Source organism: Neophocaena asiaeorientalis, unplaced genomic scaffold (genome assembly GCF_003031525.2).
Source record: "Neophocaena asiaeorientalis asiaeorientalis breed wild unplaced genomic scaffold, Neophocaena_asiaeorientalis_V1.1 scaffold59, whole genome shotgun sequence".
NCBI lineage: Eukaryota > Metazoa > Chordata > Mammalia > Artiodactyla > Phocoenidae > Neophocaena > Neophocaena asiaeorientalis.
This window is the reverse complement of record NW_020174268.1, coordinates 15,726,263-15,743,045: the sequence shown is the minus strand read 5'-3', so window position 1 is coordinate 15,743,045 and position 16,783 is coordinate 15,726,263. Positions and strand designations below refer to the sequence as shown.

General features: G+C 43.2%; 1 protein-coding gene across 2 annotated transcripts in view; it reads left to right on the top strand.

Annotated features, from left to right (window-relative positions):
- The window catches only part of FRY (FRY microtubule binding protein), a 323,296-nt gene that overhangs the window by 47,395 nt on the left and 259,118 nt on the right, over positions 1–16,783 (top strand). Inside the window, exon 2 of one of the 2 annotated variants that reach the window (XM_024755578.1) lies at positions 13,887–13,958. The exons of the other annotated variant lie outside the window; for it this stretch is intronic. The gene's annotated coding sequence lies outside the window, so the exon portion shown is untranslated. The remainder of the gene's footprint in view (positions 1–13,886; positions 13,959–16,783) is intronic. 2 annotated transcript variants of the gene reach the window in all.

Genomic DNA, 16,783 nt, shown 5'->3' with positions numbered 1-16,783 from the left:
TGCCAGCCTCAGCACGTGGCTTGGCACCATCGAGACAGGAGTGGATGGTATGGGCCAAAATGAAAACCAAAGTGCCGACGTTCAGGGTCCCGGGTAGAGTGGTGGAATTCTTTGTTACAAAGGCCCCTGTGAAACTTGGCTGTCAGGGGCGGACCAGGTTCACTGTTGTTCTTCACTGGGTTCAAACAAATGAACTTTAGCTACACCTCGGAGCCCCCAGGTTTCTAGGTCAGGAAGCTGGCCTGAGGGGGCAGAGCCGCTGTGGACTTGAGCCCAGGACTACTGCAGGTGCCTGATAGAACGTAACTGACTTGCAAAAGAGAACTTTTGCCATGAAGAGCTTCTCCTGCAGGATGTAGGGTGCAGGCTTAAAAAGAGACAACAGCTCTAAATCGATGCTGATTATCTGTTGTTATCTGTTGTGGTGAATGAGCTGTGATGTCCATATATGCTCTTTTAGCACTAGACCCTTATTATCAAAGTCCTCTAGCAGTAACTGCCCGTGTCTTTACAAACCATTGCCACCGAGGAAAGTACAGACTTCACAAGTTAAAGTGTATTTTATTAATTCATATCATCTCTGTACAGAGATCACTGATGTTTCAACAGCTTAGTGGTATATGGAAGGCTTCAGTATTTAAAAAACACACAGAAAAATGTAGAAAGTGAATTATAAGTGAAGTGCTTTTTTTTTCTTACCATGTATTATGAGAAAATCAGTCTTGAGAATTATCCCCAGAAGCCGAAGTCTGCAACCTTTTATGACTTTCTCAAAAGGGCATTAGAATATGAAGAAATTACAGGAAAACAAATTAGTCACGTTTTTTACAAAAAACATTTACCCAAGCAGATAATGCAATAAAAAAAATTAAGTAGTGAAGGAATGCAGAAGATGTAAAGGTAATGCAGGCTTGTTCCCGTAATCTAAGGGGAGACCGGGATCTGCGAACACCCCATGGGCCCCAGGCCCTTCCCTCGGCTGGCAGGGACCTGTTTCTTAGTCAAAGACCTGTCTCCTTGCTAGTGAGTCTTGGCTTATGTCTAGAACATAAATTCATGTAGTAGATAAAAGCCTGTGATCTGTGCAGATGCCCATATCTTTTTTGAACATCATTTATAAGCAGATCCTGTTTCCTGTTTCAGCTCCACCATGACAGTTCTGAGTAGGTTTATTTTTTTATATTAGAAGTGCATTTGGTGATGAGAAAGCTTTCCAGTATTTGCAAAAGGAATAATAGTGATGGATGGCATTTTCGAGTTTTCACTGTGTACTAAGGTAATCCTCATAATGACCCTTTGAGATAGGGATTATTAGTAGTAGTATCTCATTCTATGGAGCAGTGAGGCACAGGAGGGTTTAGTAATTTTCCCAGTGACGTGGCTACCGTGTGACCGATCAGGATTCTCAGTGGGGCCGGAGGACTCCAGACTCTCCTCTAGGGCATCTCACCACCGTGCTTCTCAGGAAGCATATGCTCGCCTGAGTCTGTGCCCGGAGCCCGTCATGTCCCTAAAGATGGTGTGGCGGGAGCATGTCACAGGCTAGCAGTCCTGAAGGGAGGTCCCTGACCCTGTAAATACATGAAACGGGCTTTCACCTTTGAGTCTTCTTTCTACCACCCATTTCAAAGGAGGAATTGGTTTTTCAGAGCCCCAGTCTCTGAATTTGCAAAATGGGTTTAATTTTTTTCTCTACTTAAAATCTAAAAGGTATAAGAATCTCCATAATGTATAGTCCTGTGCTCATGAAACTATAATGCATTATCTCATACCAGGTTATTGTAATTCTCTCTTAGAATTCAGCTTTAATAAATAGATAAGGCCTGAATTATATTTTTACTTGAAATTACCACGCCACTTTCTGATAATTACTTTTATGTTCTTTCAAAAATATCTAGATTGTATTTTGCTTCCTGACAGATATTTTGTGAGTTTTGTGTTTCCTCTGGAAAGGAAGGGGTTGGGGGCAGTACACCATTGAAAAGCAAATTTCGAGCGCTTCCTTGCTTGTCTCTAAGATAGCATTTAATTGAGCATCTCTCCTCCCAAGGCTGTGCTGATATCCTCATTCAGCCTAGTGTAAGAGAGCATTTTGAGATGAATTCTTAATCATGTAGAATAAATTCTTTTAAGAGCAGAGGCCAAGGGGAAATATGCTTCCAGGCCTTAATGATTACCTTATTTGTCCATGACAAAAGCTCTCTCCTGGAGGTCACTTTTTCTCCCAGAGCATTTTAGAATGTGAGTTACATGGCTGAGTCAGAAGAACATAGTAAATCAAATCTCATCTCCTGCACATTAGTGAGTGTCACAGCAGGGCCAGGACAGAGTCGCCTCATTACGTAGATTAAGCTGCTGAGAGACTCCACCCAGCAGCCACAGGAGGAATCAAGTGTCACCTCAGAAATGGACCACAGGCCAGGTCGGTCTCGATCTTAGAAGCAGCAAATCTGTGCAATAAAAGTTTAAAAATGACAACCAGTTAGGATGGATCACCTTTCTTAAGCTCGGTCAAACCTTTATTAAAAAAAAAAAAGGAGAAATTGTTTCAGTCTCTCAAAAAATGAGACATCATCTTCTACTCCAAAAACAGTCAGGGTTAGATTTGTGTTTAGCTGGTGACATATTAAAGAACCATTTTGTGAATTAGCATTTTCCTTTTCTTCCCAGTAAAATAATGTTTTGAGCTGTAACCTTTTGTTCAAATTATTGTGTTGTAACCTAAGCAATGTGATTTTGTTTCGCCTTATACAAGTGCCGTGACTGTCAGTGTGGCTCAATTCCTGTTTACACTTTCCTACGCTACCATCATATATTAATCCAAAATTCCAAAATCATGTACCTCAAAATAATCAACATGCAGATCCTTTATTTAAGACAGAGTTTCCTCTTCCGAACGCTTAAGATCATATTTATGCTTATGGTAAAATTGCTTAAAAAACAGACGTGTGTGACTGCCCCAAATGAATCTCTATTATAATTATTTACTGAATATATATAAATATGACTTTAATTTTGATATTGATATAAAATCAGTCAGTTCAGTTGTAACCTTCTCGTGAATATTCCCCATCTTGCCTTTCCCTCTCGATGAGACAGTCCCTTGGCTTTTACTGTCCTTTTCTCTCTCCATCCCCAAGTCTTAGCCTACATCACTTCTCTCGTTGAGCCATCTTCCTGGTAGCCCACCAGCACGTGTACCCATGGGAATTAGGTGAAATGTGCGCCCCTTCTCTATTGAATTTGGGCTACTCAGTGTCAGGGTCCCCCTGGTGTGAAGGAAACTGCACATGGTATTACATGTTGAGCTGTGTTGCAAGCATGTGAGGGCAGGGATTTATTTTATACTTCTCTGGGTTCCCATTTTTAATAAATAGGTCTTAATGATTTAAATTATTATACCTTCTTACTTTCTGACTCCTCTTTTGAATGAATTTTTTCATTCCTCTTAGGTGGACGGTGATGGCTTGTTCAATGCAGTAGTTGATGGTAAAAATTTTCTCTTTATGTATGTCTGCCTTTCCTCTCTTTTCCCAAATCCACACCAATGCCACTCACTGCAGGAAGAGCACAGAGATCAAATGCGGCCTGCTAAAAATACCCACGATAGGGCTTCCCTGGTGGCGCAGTGGTTGAGAGTCCCCCTGCCGATGCAGGGGACACGGGTTCGTGCCCTGGTCCGGGAAGATCCCACGTGCCGTGGAGCGGTTGGGCCCGTGAGCCACGGCCGCTGAGCCTGCGCGTCCGGATCCTGTGCTCCGCAATGGGAGAAGCCGCAACAGTGAGAGGCCCGCGTACCGCAAAACAAACAAACAAACAAAAATACCCACGATGCAGAAACATAGGTGACTGTAGCAAGCCCTGTCATGGCATGCAAAGATAAAAGAGGAAAAATTTTTTAAAAATTAAAAAAAAAAAAAGGCATTTGACCTCAATGTTAGGAACTTTGTCTTTACATTTCTTTAGGAGCCTAGAACTAGTGATTCTCAACCTATTAGGTCCACTCCCCCTTTTATCACAAATATTTTGTCACATCTCTTTTATTATCCTGAAATGAAATTGAAAGATAATACAACTCACCTATCCATATAATTTCTTTTAAAAAATCTGTATTTAAATATATGTATCTGTATCTCATATCTGTAATATAAAAAGAGAAAGGTAAGGAAAGTAATCATGATAAACTACCCTGACTGTCAACACATTCCGTCCTCTGACACTGTCACATGGAGAGATATGCTGAAATAGTCGGAGGCACACACCTGTCCAGAGCCACTGTGAATGCACAGCCCTCCACGCAGACTGACCCAGGCATGGCATTGCCTTGGGTGTTATGATTTTCCAAATTGATGACCGATTCTTGTTAAAGCTTCAACACAGTAAAGTACAGTCTCTGCTCCACTTATGTTAAGTAGTTGCATTCCTTGAAAATTTAGAAGATATTTAACTTGTGCGAAAACACTTTGTTCACATGTACAACAGTTAGCTTCCAGACTTAGATCATTATAAGTGAGTTTTTCATGTACAAGGATGTCAGGGGGGAGCGGGGGAAAATTCTTTGTGGGCAGGAAAGCTCCAGGCGTTGCAGGACATTGAGCAGTTCTGCCCCCGCCCATGTGATGTCAGCAACCCCTCCCCCATCACTGGTATGGCCAGAAACATCTCCACACATTTTGAAAAAAACCCCCTAAAGCGTGGTTTCACACCCTTTAAGAACCACTGCTATCGAACATTAAGGATGCCTGATAATAAATTTGATTCTATTCTATTAAAGAGTGTAATTATTATAGAAACTTACATTATAGCCACCATTGTACTGAATGATCACCATTTGTCTTGCTACTAGACTATAAGCCTGTGGAAGGTTAAGACCATATCTTACTGTATGCAGAGTGTCCAGCAGGGTCTCAGGCAATTAACTGGTGCTCAGTAGCTATCCGTTCAAAAATAAAGACATGAACATCTACCCTATTTTCAAAGGAACTGATAGCACTTTCCTGAGTAATACATGCCGCATTTATCAAACTTCATTGTTAAGATATTACTATTAAGCTATTAAATGCTAGATTGTGCAAACCTAGAAAATAGTGATCTGTGCCTAGCTGGAGGTTATCTTTCTTTGTTGAATTTTTTAAACATAACATGTAAGAAAAAAGATGCTAGCAACCACAGACCCTGAGGTGTTTTCCCTTAAGAAAATACTATTCCTTGTTATAAAACAAGAGCTTTTTGAATACAATAGGGCAGAGAAAAACAACAAAGATAGTCTATCTGCAAGGACATTATTATCCATTTGGAGAGATGGGCTACACATCTAGAAGCATTAAAGCTAATAAGCAAGTGCCATGAGGAATAGGGATGTCATTAAATACAGTGAGAGACTAGGAAGAGATGATCATTCCTCCCTGGAACGGGAGGGCTTGAACACCAACATAAGTGATGGAGAGAATTTGGACTGGTCAACGGGACCACGTCCTAGGCAAAGGGAGGTGAGTGTAACAAAGGTTTGGAGGTGGCAACAAACATGATAGGTTGGAAGAGAGGCACAGGGGAGTGGTCCAGGTGACAGTGGGGAAAAGATAGTGGTGGTGGTAATGGTGAGTAGAAGAAGTTTGCCTGATGGGGAAAAATGTAGAGAAAGTTGTTTGGCAGAATGGGGACTAGACTGATTATATACTCTTGACCAGAATTCCTTTAAAAGACCTGATGTTAACTGTAAGTTCCATTAAAAAAAAGTATTCTTAGAGATATGTTTTTTCATCTTACTTCTTTGTGTCATTGAAAAAACAATGTTCATGGTCTGATTTGGGATTGAATGCTTAGTAATCACGTTAAGCAAGTTAAAAACAAGAATTAGAAAAGAGAAAATGTTATCTTTTGTTTTTAGTTTATCTTATTATTATTTTAGATTCTTATTTTTTTATTACCTTCATTCAGATAACTGATGTTAGAATAGCTGAGCACACAAAGTTAAAGGAAGGCTGTGTTCCGAGCTATGCTTGGGTTTGGGATCAGAAATCACTTGCAGCTGTGCCACCTTAGGCAATAACTTAACACTGATGAACCTCAGTTTTCCCATCTTTAAAATGGGGGTAATACCTGGTTCATAAACACGCACAGGTCTTTGGATTAAGTGCAGTAACCTGTCAAATAGCCCATTATGTGGCACATAGAAGACACTTAATAAATATTAGGTGTCTTATTAGATTAAAATAAGATATTTAACCCCTTTCAGGTTAGGTGAAATTTGTGTCCAGTCACGGAACAAGTAAAGCTTATAAAAATTACGTCTCATCAGCTAAGCAAGTGTTCATTATCTGAGTGACCTTGGATTCTCTGAACTTCAGTTTTCTCATCTTTAAGATAGGGATAATATACCAAGCTCAGAGAGTTATTATGAGAATTAAGTGAGGGGATGCATGAAAAATGCTTAGCATAGTCACGGGCACAAAGCAATCTCTTAATAAATGTTACCATTGGTGCCATTATGTTATTAGCATCACGGTCATGCCTGCTACATGCTATGTACATGTCCTATCTGTATCTTTATTACAGTCCTAAGTGGTGTGTGTTTTTTAAATTTCATCTTTACTGAGGTGCAACTGACATATAAAATTGTAAGATATTTTGTATTGATATACATACACACTGTGAAAATATTCCACTCTTCTAGTTAATTAACACATCCCATGGTGTGTATTATTCATGTTCCTAATTTTATATGGGCAGGAGCTGAAGAATGGGGAATTAAATGGCCTGCTTGGGGTCACCAATTGGTTAACTGGCGAAGTTGGACTTGAACACAGATCTTCCAATTCCAAGTCTGGAGTGTTTTCCATCACGCCTGTGCTGCCTCGAGCCTTTGTAAGGTGCCAGGATAACCCTTTCCTTCAAAGCCCACTGAGAAAATGATTCATAGGACAGTTTGGAAACCACTGGACAGAATAACAAATGTTTCTTGAGACCCCAGAGCCTCTAGTGACATTTTATATATAGTACCAGTCCTGCCTAGTACAAGCCCTGCTTTTCCAATGATGAAGATGAAGATGGAACAGATAACCCTATTCTTGGCATCTCCTCTTTGTTGTCAGTGCACATCTCCCAATGCCTTCATGCTGGCGTCATGGGCTGTGGGAGTTGGGTGGGAAATTTGACTGCCAGGAATAATTCAACACAGTTTACCTTGCAGTACTGAGCACTGCTTCCTGGGGTTGTAAACACGTTTGACTCATCACCATCTATGTCATAGCAGAGTTTTTTAAGCTGGTTGCCAATCAGTGTTGATCATTTCTTTGGTTCCATTTAGAGTGGTGATATTCCTTATGAAAATAAATACTTTTGGAGGTACAGCTAGAATATAAACAAACATGCAAGTGGAGGCACTATAGACCTCGACACACGTTGGGTTGCAGAAGTTGCCATCTTGGCTGCATATGTAGTGCTGCTCTGGGCACATGGCAGAATTTCAGCAAATTGGAAATTCAGTTTCTGGGAGCCAACAAATGTTAAACATCTGCCAAAGTGAATTATGAAACAAAACTTTTCTCTATTGAAATTGTTGGTGTTTTTCAATTACCTGAACACTGTAATGCTCAGTATTTCTGAGCTATGTGAATGGGCCTGAAATCGTGACATTGGGACTCAGCATCTTCCATGGGATGGAAGAAGGAGGGTGGCCTGTCCCCCTTACTCTTTTGTATTCAAGGACAGACCTGCTTTTCAAAATCTCTGTAAGGTCATCTGGTGATGATTTTTTAACTGAATGGCCGTGATTGAAAGTATACGGGCTCATTTGCTAGAGCAGAGTCTGTGCCAGAAGAATCTTGGGAACAACAGCGGCAAAATTCATGGGATTCTTGTGAGTTTCACTATGTTCTTTGAATGCTGGCTTCTTGAAAGATCTATGGGCAGCCACAGGTGCGGCAAGAATTAGGCACAGCCAGAATTCACCATCTGCCACTACTCTTGGGTGTATAAGAAGAAGATGATGATTGTTAATATTATTAATTATTCATCATGAGACATTTAATAAGATACCACAGTCTTCTGCTGTTGGAGCTCATGCATTAAATTAAACAGACATAAGAAACAGAAATGTCTATCTTCCTCAAAAAAAAAAAAATCCTGAAAAGAGCTGACTTTAAGCAAACAATATATAGTAAACTATACTTAAAATTTTTTTCCTCTGTGTTAGGAGATAATACATTCAGGCTGAAGAAATGCAAAATATGTGTGTGGCCTGAAACTTTGACTAAAATCCACACATGAAGACAGCTGTTTAAATGTGGACATTTACCTGTATTTCATTCATCAGTAGTAGAATCAGATTAATAAAATTTCACCTTTGAAAAAGGACCCTGAAGTAGCCTAACCCCTGTGCCCTCTGACAGAAACGTCTCAATAATATCCTCATAGACAGCATGTTTGGCTTCTGTTCACATACCTCCAGTGACAGGAAACTCATTATCTCCAGAGGAAATTCATTCACTCAGCATATTTACTGAGCACTTACTAAGTAACTGTCTTTGTGGAGCTTATCTCTAGCCAGAGGAGTCAGCCATAAATGATAAATTCAGTACTTAAGTAAATTATATGTTAGGGTGTTCCTTCATTCCATTTTCAGATGTCTCTTTTTGCCAGAAAGTTTTCCCTTATAGTTCCTTTCCTATAATGACTGTTTGGGTATTTGAAGAAAGTGCTTATTGCCCTCTTAAATTCACCTCATTTTCAAATTATACACTCTTAGTTGGTTAAGCAGCTACTTAATACCTACCAGTTCCTAACAGAGGACCACAGACTAGGTGGGGTAAACGACAGAAGTTGGCTCAGAGTTCTGGAGGCTGGAAGTCCAAGATCAAGATGTTGGCAGGGGGGCTTCCCTGGTGGCGCAGTGGTTGAGAGTCCGCCTGCCGATGTAGGGGACGCGGGTTCGTGCCCCGGTCTGGGAAGATCCCACGTGCCGCGGAGCGGCTGGGCCCATATCTTTAAGGCCTCTCTTCTTGGCTTGCAGATGGCCATCTTCTCCCTGTGTCTTCACGTGATCTTTTCTCTGTGTATGTCTGTGTCCTAATCTCTTCTTATCAGGACACCAGTCAGATTGGATTAGGACACTAGTGACCTCATTTTAACCTAATTACCTTTTTAAAGACCCTACTCCAACTACAGTCACATTCTGTAGTCCTGGGGGCTAGGACTTCAACATATGAATTTAATGGGGGACACAATTCAGCTCATAACATATATTCTTAAACTGGAACAGCCACAAGCAGGCAGAGTACTGCACAGAAAGAATCAGGCAGGATGGTCACATCCCATGTGCTAGACATCTAGATCACCTTTGAAAGCCCCAGCATATCGACCGACATTGAACTTGCAGTCAACAAGAAGTGCCAAGTCTTTAAATCAGGGGTCCCCAACCCACCGTACTGGTCCGTGGCCTGTTAGGAACCGGGCCACACGGCAGGAGGTGAGCAGCGGGCCAGCTAACAAAGCTTCGTCTGTATTTACAGCCGCTCCCATTGCTTGCATTCAGCATTAGATTCTCACAGGAGTGCGAACCCTACTGTGAACTGCGCATGTGAGGGATCTGGGTTGCTCGATCCTTCTGAGAATCTAATGCCTGATGATCTGAGGCGGAGCTGAGGCGGTGATGCTAGCGCTGGGGAGCGGCTGCAGACACAGATTCTCACTAGCAGAGAGGTTTGACTGCACAGAGACCATACTAAACAATTGCTTGCAGACTCATATGAAAACCCTATCAGTGAGCGGCAAGTGAAAGCAAGCTCAGGGCTCCCCCTGATTCTGCATTATGGTGAGGTGTATAATTATTTCATTATATACTACAATATAGTAATAATAATAAACTGCACAACAGATGTAATGTGCTCGAATCGTCTTGAAACCGTCCCCCTCCTTCCCCCAACCCCCGTCTGTGGAAAAATTGTCTTCCATGAAACCGGTCCCTGGTGCCAGAAAGGTTGGGGGGGCTTCCCTGGTGGCGCAGTGATTAAGAATCCGCCTGCCAAGGCAGGGGACACGGGTTCGAGCCCTGGTCCGGGAAGATCCCACAAGCCGCAGAGCAACTAAGCCCGTGTGCCACGACTACAGAGCCTGCGCTCTAGAGCCCGCGAGCCACAACTACTGAAGCCCGTGCGCCTAGAGCCCGTGCTCCGCGACAAGAGAAGCCACTGCAATGAGAAGCCCGCGCACCGCAACGAAGGGTAGCCCCCGCTCAACACAACTAGGGGAAGCCCCCGCGCAGCAACGAAGACCCAGTGCAGCCAAAAGTAAAATAAATAAATAAATAAATTTATTAACAAAAAATAGGTTGGGGACTGCTGCTTTAAATGACTTGGTTCTTTTTTTTTTTTAATCTTTATTGGCGTATAATTGCTTTACAATGTTGTGTTAGTTTCTGCTGTATAACAAAGTGAATCAGCTATATGTGTACATATATCCCCATATCCCACCCTCCCTATCCCACCCCTCTAGGTAGTCACAAAGCACCGAGCTGATCTCCCTGTCCTATGCAGCAGCTTCCCACTAGCTATCAGTTTTACATTTGGTAGTATATAATTGAATGACTTGGTTTTAAGTCACATCTTCTTCCATCCTTTGCATAGATTATTCATTCGTTCAGCTATTCATTTAGTGAATCTGTCCTGAGCACCTGCTACTTTGGAGGTACTGCACACACTGTGTATGCAGCAGGGAAACAGGCAATGTCCCTGCCTTCTTTGGAGCTTAAATTATGTTCGTGAAGGCTTTCAATAAACAAGTGAACAAACAAACATGTATTATAAACTGATACGTGCTATGAAGCAAATGAACATATAAGAGAGGCACCCTACTTCTGATAGTTTTTTTGGGGGGTGGCCAAAGTACATAGTTTGAAATAAAATATTATATTTTAGGTTTGGCCCATATTCCATCCTGTCCCAGTCATTTACAGGAGAGATCCTGGCTGTCATTTACTGTATACAGTACCTCCCCCTGTCTCCCAGATCAGAACAATACCATTGTAAAATGTCATAGAACTAACAATAATATCCATTAGCTATACATAACTAAAGGTCTAGCCATCATATATAAAGTGGGGCTCTAATTAGAAATATTAACAAGAATCAAGCTGCCCACTGCTAAGTTTTCTGTATCACTAGCCTGAGCCTTAAATGTTCCTCTGGTTGTGCCACATTTATCCCAAAAGGCCTTTGAAGTTGTCTGTTTGATGATTCTTAAAAGGTCAAGTCCATTTAAAGTGTTTCACTTATAAAGTGGGGAAATGAAAGTTGTTTTCAATTTAAACAGAAAGAACACCATTTGCAAAACAGAATGCCCACGTTTATGGTATCAATGCTCAAAGGTGATGTCCATCAACTTCTTTCAAATGGACCTGACCTGCCCATGCGGGGCTACTCCAGAAATCTGGGTCCAAGGCAGTGTGGGTCCAAGGCCAGCCCTCACCCAGACCAGCTCCATGGTGCCCTCTCTCTTCTTACCTTGGGCATCCTTGGCATTTAAAAAAAAATTTACTTATTTATTTTTGGCTGCGTTGGGTCTTCCTTGCTGCGCGCGGGCTTTCTCTAGTTGCGGTGAGCGGGGGCTGCTCTTCGGTGTGGTGCACAGGCTTCTCATTGCGGTGGCTTCTCTTGTTGTGGAGCTCGGGCTCTAGGCGCTCGGGCTTCAGTAGCTGTGGCTCGCGGGCTCTAGAGCGCAGGCTCGGTAGTTGTGGCGCACGGGCTTAGTTGCTCCGCGGCGTGTGGGAATTTCCCGGACCAGGGCTCGAACCCGTGTCCCCTGCCTTGGCAGGCAGATTCTTAACCACTGAGCCACCAGGGAAGCCCATCCTTGGCATTTTAACAACCAGTTCTGCACTTGCTGCTCTGGTTCATCCTGGTTTCCCCCACAGACGCAGTCTCTGTCTTTGTCCTCAGCCAGCACACCGAACATTTGGGTAAAAGGTACCCAAGCTTGCTTGGCTGCCAGTCCCCTGAACTGACTCTCTTTGTGGTCGGGGTAGGGAGAGTGCAATCAAATTCAGAGAATTGGGGACTGAGCAGTTCATCCAACAGGTACGTCAGCCTAGACCGTCACCGGGCTACCGACCCCAAGGTGATGTTGCCTTCACATCTGTGGCAGCATACTGAGAGCAGTAGAGAAAATGAAATGCTTTCATACACAGTCAGACCTCAGCTTTAATTTAGCATGGACTACAGCTTGTCAAGCTTCTTGAGCAGAGAGGTACTGTGGTAAGCATTTGTTCACGTAGGTATTATTTGACATTAGTTTGCTTATTGAATCGGCACATTATAACCCACAATATACATAGAGTAAGTTAAATTGCAACAAAATTCATTCATTCATTTATTCATTCATTCAGTATTCCTTGAGCACCTATCTTGTCCCTGTATTCTTCTGAGTTACTAGGATTACAGCCGGGAATAAAACAGGCATAACCCCTGCCCTCACAGATCTTATGTTCTAGTGAGGATGGGAGACAGACTATGAATGTGGACATATGTATTCTTTAGAAAGTGAAACATGCTTTGGATAAAATAAAGGAAGGAAAGGAGGATACAGTGACAGGGGAATGAAATCTTACCTTATAGATGGTGGTGGTCAGGGCAGACTTTGCTGATAGGCAGAGACTTCAAGAAAGAGAAGCAGTAAAGCATGTGGACATCTGGATAGAGAAAGTTCAAGAAGAGGAAGGAGCAAGTGCAAAGGCCCTGGGCTTAAACTGTGTGAGCGGCAAGGAGGCCACTGTGGCCGGACTGGACCTAGTGCTTCTTCATTGCTGGTGTTTCAGAAAGCGTAACAGAAAATTAGATCAATTCTTCACCAGACTTGCTCTGTTTTGTTACTGCTGCTGTTCTTGTTGCTAACTAAAAGACTTCTACTAAGTCTGTTATTAACTGGATGAGTAGGTAATCCCAGGCAGGTGTGTGTGTGTGTGTGTGTGTGTGTGTGTGTGTGTGTGTGTGTACAGGCATGTATGTCTGTATATCTACATATATAGAAGTTTAATGAAATTAGGAGAGCAGTTGAGACATACATTTTTATGTTTAAATGTGAGAGTGAGACTCATCTACCTGATTAAAAAAAAAGCCCTTTGTGGCCTGTGATGCAGTCTGCTTTTAGCAATCACTCTGGCCAGTGCTATCCTTTTCATCCTCCAAATAAAGCACAGGAGTTGGGTAAGAGCCAGAGTAGTTAGAAGTGTAAATAAGAGCTCTGATTCTTGGCAGGATTCCGCACACCTGTGTTAAACTGCCACGGGCGCAATCCCATTGGTGCAGACAATTTTATAAGCACCACCTGAGGGGGGAGGTTACTTCCTGAGGCCAGTCTTCTTTTCGCGCACGGTCTTCCCTGACCTCCTGCGAGCCCGCTCCTGGGTACTACGCATCCTGAGAAATGCTGGGAATGTTTTTTTCGGTTACAAAGATGACAGTTCTCGTGCTTCCAAGTGTTTCCATGTGTCAGATTCTGAGGGGTGACCTGTGTTGGGAGCGGAGTGCACGCAGGTGATACTGTGCAGGTGAGCCTGGCTCGGCTCGTCTAGCGGGAGTGGTTCCGACAGCCCAACGGGGCCATGGCTGCGACCTCAGAGGACGCCAGAACGCTTGAGGTACCGGAGGAGCAAATGAATAAAACTTTATCTGCTTCAGAATTAGACTCTGAAATGCACCAATGTAGCTTCAGTTGGCCCTGAGAGCAAAGTTTGCAAATTTAAGAACAGTGTTTGGACTCATTCTTTGGCCATAACCAATATTTAATATTTTATTAAATATTTTAATGCTTCAGTCTCTCCATTGGTGAAATTCAGTGATGTGGTGGACCTTCACGTGATGTGAAGGTACGCTAATTAATTGGTATCTTCTCAGGAAAAAAACCGTCACAGTGAGCCGTGGTGGTCCTTCTTGGTTGGAGCTGCTTCTCTGTGAATGACCGGCTGGGTAAGTGTGTCCCGGTAAAGTTAAGTCTTGTCCTTGACAAGTGTTTTCAGAGCGTTATAAGATTTCATGGATCACATCCTGTATCAGCCTGGTTGTTTCTAAGGGCTGAACAAACGGCATTTAAAGAAATTTTGTGGTAATGGCAGAATATATCAGAATTAATCTCTAGAATTAACATCTCTCTGCTTGGATATTTTAGTGAAAACAGGCATGTGATTTTTAGTCTTTGGTTTGTGTGAAACAATTAGTTGTTCTCCGTTTTATTGTGTCTGTGGATTTTTACAGAAAACCACTTGACAGATGCACACCCGAAGAGTACATTTTGTATATTTAATGCATGGAGAGGGATGTTACCATAGCCGTTGCTTGTGGGCTCACCCACAAAAATAAACTTCAGCAAGCATTTTATAGAATCTGTGATGTTCCAGGCACCGTGCTAGAGGCTGGTAATTCAGAGATGAGGCGCACGGTCTTCCACTTCTTTGAAGGAGCTCTTAGTTTAGTGGGAGGCAGACAAATAACAATCTCAAGGCTGTGTAACGAGTGCAGCTGCAGCCCATTGAGGAGCATGGGGGAGGGTTAGAATTGAGAAAGAGAGAAAGAGGAGACTGTACGGTGGAGAGCATAGCAGTATGGTGAAGTGATGTTTGGGGGAGCTGCGGACAGTTCCCTTTGGCCGAAGCGCAGGGTTGCGTGAAGTTAGAGAAGTAGGAAAGGGTCTAGGATGACAACCAAAGGTTGAGCTTTATCCCCAAAGTGATAGAGGACCATTGAAAAATCTGCAGCTGTAGGCAGGACTGCAAGACCAATGAGAAGACAGTTGCATTCAGCCCGGCAAGGAATCATCAGGACCTGAGTTAAGACGGTGGTGGGAATGAAGATGAGAAGACAGATACAAGAAATATTTAAGAGGGAGAACTGACAGGGCTTGCTGAATCTTTGGATGTGAGGGATGCGAAAGAACGGAGTTCTTGGCTTTCTAACTCGAGTGACTTAGTAAATGGCGGTGCCATTCAGGCGGTAAAGGAAGACAGTGGGAACTGGGGGAGGGAAGTGGTGAGTTCAGATTTAAAGATGTTGAATTTCAGGCACTTGCATGGTATCTAGGTGGAGACAGACCACAAAATGTAAAAAGGTACACATGGACAGAGACCTCAGCGGAAGATCAGAAGTGTAGAAATAATTCAGGAAATGTAAATTGGAGAGCGAAAGGGATTAGGAAGCGTATTCAGAAAGGGTGTGTGTGTTTAAGAAACTCGGCTGTAAGGAGGAGAAGGTGGTGCGTTGTTTCATCAGGTGCTGCTGAATCCATAAAATGGACTTTTCCAGCCTAACTGGCCACGTGCGCCAAGGTGTTCTCTATCATCATCAAATCAACAGGCTCCTCACAGCACTGTTTTAGAGGAGAAGGGTCGAAATTTTTACATTAAAAGTCAATCAAGGTCAGACAACTGTCTGGGACTTTGTAGCACCTCCTGCTATTCCTGAGTAGAAAAAGAGTTTCAAAATCTCATTAGAGGGCTTCCCTGGTGGCACAGTGGTTGAGAGTCCGCCTGCCGATGCAGGGGACACGGGTTCGTGCCCCGGTCCGGGAGGATCCCACATGCCGCAGAGCGGCTGGGCCCGTGAGCCATGGCCGCTGAGCCTGCGCGTCCGGAGCCTGTGCTCCGCAACGGGAGAGGCCACAGCAGTGAGAGGCCTGTGTACCACAAAAAAAAAAAAAAAAAAAAAAATCATCTCATTAGAGGTGTTCTGGTCTTGATGCTTTGAATAGGATGGGTGTGGAATAGCTCCACTGAGAGATCTCTCCTTAACATGTCAGAAGGAACACCTGGCCTCCTAGCTTAACAGGCACTTGGTGGTTTGTAAAAGAGCCCTGGATTTCAGTCCATGGAGTTCTTCCACCACTGGAGACCTGGGGTGAGTCCCTTCCAGCTTAGGCTTGGGTTTTCCCTCCATATAATAATAAGTGGATTTGACTGTATGCCTTACAAGGCCCACTGCTCCAGGTTCACCAGACTTTGACTCTGTCGTCAGAGTTTCTTTTTGTTTTCCCTTCCCCATCCCTCCCATGTTTGCTTCTTCTACATGCATGGCTTCTGTAGTTTTCGGTTTACAGTACACTGCTAGGAAAGAGCCCCATCTACAACTGACACGGCTGGAAATTGTGGCAGGGGAATGAGAAATCAGCCACCAAGAGAATTGAGACTATTTTCTTCCAGCTTACTTTCTCCTTGGCTTTTCGCCTCTTTGGGCTTCCAGCTTACTCCTCCTCTTGGCCGAAATGGGAGTTTGTTCAGACAGATATCTGGGAGCCTGAAAAAATTATGGACAGCTTCTCCATGGGGGAGATTCAAGGCCTGGAGCCGCCAGGATCAAGTCACTAATGTGCTTTGACCCCCTGCCATTCGTTAGATTATTTGGTCATTCGTTCATTTACCCCAGTAGCTCCTCATTCAATGATTACTTACCGAGGGCCTCCTGTGTGCTGTTTATTGGGCTCAGCTGGGGTCCCAGGGTGCCGGCCTGAAAAGGTGAACACAATGAACATGGAATCTGCCCTAGTGGAGTTGATAGTCCAAAGAGGGAGGAAAGAATACTGGGAAAAGTTACGCAGTAAAAGCATAACTACAAGTTGTGATAAGGGCTATTAAAAAAGTAAAAGTAGCAATGAGGAATTTTAAGAGTAGGTCTGGATTTAGACCAGGATGTCAAGGGAAGGCTTCTCTGAAGAAATGATGCTTAGATAGGAAGAAAAACAGGATTTAGCCAAACAAAGAGAACAGAGAAAGCAGGTAGGTAGTGGCCCAGCACTGCTTAGACCC